The sequence below is a fragment of the Aulonocara sp. 'chitande type north' Nkhata Bay genome, linkage group LG9 (genome assembly GCF_057382095.1).
Source record: "Aulonocara sp. 'chitande type north' Nkhata Bay isolate Kocher_YH1m ecotype deep benthic linkage group LG9, A_spYH_male_GT1.1, whole genome shotgun sequence".
NCBI lineage: Eukaryota > Metazoa > Chordata > Actinopteri > Cichliformes > Cichlidae > Aulonocara > Aulonocara sp. 'chitande type north' Nkhata Bay.
Window position 1 is genome coordinate 31790572 of NC_141352.1, and position 4320 is coordinate 31794891.

A 4320-nucleotide genomic window follows, 5' to 3' on the forward strand; every position below is an offset into this window, starting at 1 on the left:
TCCGACTGAGGGCAGTGCCGAGGAAAAAAAAGTTTTGAGACAGGGGGAAATATTCAAATATTTCAGTTCCAGCAAGCTGCAGGGGAGGCGCTCCAACCATGTGACTGCACTTCTATCTATCTGCCTGTGCTGAATGCCTTGTGAAAAGCGACCAGATTTTTCATTTACACAACCTTCACGCAGATAATGTCTTAAATGGCTAATGAGGCCATTGTGGGACAGGAGGTTTCAGGTGTGAGATCATTATCCGAATGCTGAAGAGGTAATGGTTTATCAGTTTAGTAATGATGGGGGAATGATTGTTCGGTAGGATATACAGTGGGGCAAAAAAGTATTTAGTCAGCCACCGATTGTGCAAGTTCCCCCACCTAAAATGATGACAGAGGTCAGTAATTTGCACCAGAGGTACACTTCAACTGTGAGAGACAGAATGTGAAAAAAAAATGCATGAATCCACATGGTAGGATTTGTAAAGAATTTATTCGTAAATCAGGGTGGAAAATAAGTATTTGGTCAATAACAAAAATACAACTCAATACTTTGTAACATAACCTTTGTTGGCAATAACAGAGGTCAAACGTTTACTATAGGTCTTTACCAGGTTTGCACACACAGTAGCTGGTATTTTGGCCCATTCCTCCATGCAGATCTTCTCGAGAGCAGTGATGTTTTGGGGCTGTCGCCGAGCAACACGGACTTTCAACTCCCGCCACAGATTTCCTATGGGGTTGAGGTCTGGAGACTGGCTAGGCCACTCCAGGACTTTCAAATGCTTCTTACGGAGCCACTCCTTTGTTGCCCGGGCGGTGTGTTTTGGATCATTGTCATGTTGGAAGACCCAGCCTCGTTTCATCTTCAAAGTTCTCACTGATGGAAGGAGGTTTTGGCTCAAAATCTCACGATACATGGCCCCATTCATTCTGTCCTTAACACGGATCAGTCGTCCTGTCCCCTTGGCAGAAAAACAGCCCCATAGCATGATGTTTCCACCCCCATGCTTCACAGTAGGGATGGTGTTCTTGGGATGCAACTCAGTATTCTTCTTCCTCCAAACACGACGAGTTGAGTTTATACCAAAAAGTTCTACTTTGGTTTCATCTGACCACATGACATTCTCCCAATCCTCTGCTGTATCATCCATGTGCTCTCTGGCAAACTTCAGACGGGCCTGGACATGCACTGGCTTCAGCAGCGGAACACGTCTGGCACTGCGGGATTTGATTCCCTGCCGTTGTAGTGTGTTACTGATGGTGACCTTTGTTACTTTGGTCCCAGCTCTCTGCAGGTCATTCACCAGGTCCCCCCGTGTGGTTCTGGGATCTTTGCTCACCGTTCTCATGATAATTTTGACCCCACGGGATGAGATCTTGCGTGGAGCCCCAGATCGAGGGAGATTATCAGTGGTCTTGTATGTCTTCCATTTTCTGATGATTGCTCCCACAGTTGATTTTTTCACACCAAGCTGCTTGCCTATTGTAGATTCACTCTTCCCAGTCTGGTGCAGGTCTACAATACTTTTCCTGGTGTCCTTTGAAAGCTCTTTGGTCTTGGCCATGGCGGAGTTTGGAGTCTGACTGTTTGAGGCTGTGGACAGGTGTCTTTTATACAGATGATCAGTTCAAACAGGTGCCATTCATACAGGTACCGAGTGGGGGACAGAAAAGCTTCTTACAGAAGACGTTACAGGTCTGTGAGAGCCAGAGATTTTCCTTGTTTGAGGTGACCAAATACTTATTTTCCACCCTAACTTATGAATAAATTCTTTACAAATCCTACCATGTGGATTCATGGATTTTTTTTTCACATTCTGTCTCTCACAGTTGAAGTGTACCTCTGGTGCAAATTACTGACCTCTGTCATCATTTTAAGTGGGGGAACTTGCACAATCGGTGGCTGACTAAATACTTTTTTGCCCCACTGTATATATGGAAATGCAGTTGTGGTGCACAGCGCACTTGTTGAAAGGAAAAACGCGAAATTAAATAAAAATAAAAAGCTGAGGAAAGCAGTGCAGATGCACGACTGAACTGATGAGAAAGAGAGAGAAGCTTTAATAGTAAATGGAGAAATCTGTCCATGTTGAATATCTAAATATTTCAGGTACAGTGCACTGAATCTGTACACATGTGGTTCAGCTAGAGATCTGTGGATATAGTGGATGGAGGATTATGAGTGAAAAAGAAAGTTTTTACTGGACTCCGTGAAGTCCTGTGAGAATCTAAGTACACCCCATGATTTAGAATCACTCATAGCAACAACAGCTTTAAGTAATCATTGTCTATATCATCATTGTGGGGGGATTTTGGTCCACTGTTCTTTACAACATTATTGAGCATTGGGACATTGCAGCACCTCAGTTCTCCTTTGCAGCCATTTTTGTGTAGATACTGTGCTTGGAATCATTTTCCTGTAGCATGACCCAATTTGGGCTAAGCTTTAGCTGTTGGACAGATGGCTTCACATTTGACACTAGAATACTTTGACATAAAAAGAAGTTTCTGGTCAACTCAATGGCTGCAGAGTACCTGGGTCCTGCAGCTGCAAAAACACACCCAAATGATCAACCCTTTACCTGGTGTGTGGCACTTGGTGCTGGGTGTTTGTGTAATATGTAATTATGGTGCTATGCATTACGGCTAAACATCTCTGCTTTGGTCTGGTCTGTCCAAAGGTCATTCTTTTGTGGGTTGTTCAGATGTAACTTTGCAAACCTACAATCCTCTTGTTAGAAAGAAGAAGCTTTCACATGGAAACCCTCCTAAGCAAGCCATTCAGTCTTTTTCTAATATTTTTGTCATGATCTTTAATGTTTAACATGCTAACTGATGCCTGTAGCATCTGAGCTGTAGCTCTTGAATTTAGAACACTACACGGTCTGACTTTGGGCTAGAATTGCTGGCATGTCCACTCCTGGGAACATTGTGGTGTTGTTTTAACACACTCCATGCTCCAGACCAACGAACAAAAGGTGCTCACACTTGCTGATGATCAAATAATCAAATGCATTTAATTAACAGAACCTGGTTGCAACTTGATGCGACTTTTAATTACTATGGAAAGAGCAAGGGTGCATTTACTTTTTCACAATAATGCATAAAACTCCTGTGAAAACTTTCTTTTTCACATAACTGTATGTTCAAATAACAAATTCCCACTTTACTAGAAAAGTAAAATGGGAGATTTACTAGAAAATAGCTCTTGAGCAAGAGCGATTTCAATGAGAAAATACCCATTTAATTTGACTTGAAACAGTGTTTTAAGAGAAACAGTTTTTTTTTTGAGAAAAAAAGAAAAAAAAAGAAAGAGAAACAGTTTTTTGAAACACTCATTTTACCTAACATCAGAGAATTTGTTTATGAGTACTAACCAGTATCACCAGTATGTCTCCATACTGGTTACCTAAATGCCATCAGGACAAATAATAATGCAAATTATTTTTATATATAAAGAGAAGCTTAGTATTGGTCCATACTGTCTACTTCTGTTCTTTTGGTTCAGGTATCATACTTGAGAGCTGGGACTCACACACTTAAAATATATGTATAAAAAATCATGCTGGAATAGATATGTATTGTGTTGGCTGTAAGACTGTGGCTCAGACTTTGCTAAAAGAGTATATCTACTTGATGCAAAATAGCTTTTCCGGCCTAAGAAGGTGTTTTTCTCCCACCTCATGCATGTATGTGATATACTAAACTTTAGGGGAGGAAATAGCAGATGCAAAACAGGCTTTGTAATAATAAAAAGCCATCATTGAGAATAGACTGTGGTTCCTTACATTTTCTTGAGAAGATGAGGGCCTCTGTTTCTTTATGACTCTTATTTAAAACCTGGGCTGAGAGATTTTTATTTACAAAGTTGGTTACTGCACAGCTCTGTGGTTACATTCATATAGTTTCACGAATATATCATGTCTGAGATATTCATAACTGAAGCAGCAGTAGGGAGATGAGATGCTGGTGCAGGGTACAGTGATGAGAGGAAAGCAGCAATATAATGCCATGCTGGCAGTGGTAGTCAGCAGGGCTGTTGATGATCTGGTCATCTGGTTTGTGACACTGTGTTGGGGGTTCTCGTTGAGTTCTGTCAGTCTCAGTCTATCCAGACTGCTTCTCTCGCTCTTCACTGTCTTACACTGATCTATGTTTCTAGACAACAAGCCGGTTGTTACGAGCATCCTTTATTCTTCAGGATGTTTGAAAGCTTTTGAGCTCTGTTCTCAAATTTCTAAATTTCTTATTTTTTTATTGAAGCAGCTACACACACTCACTTTCTACGTTTGCAGCTCCCCACGTTAAGATAAATATTTCAAAAAGCAAA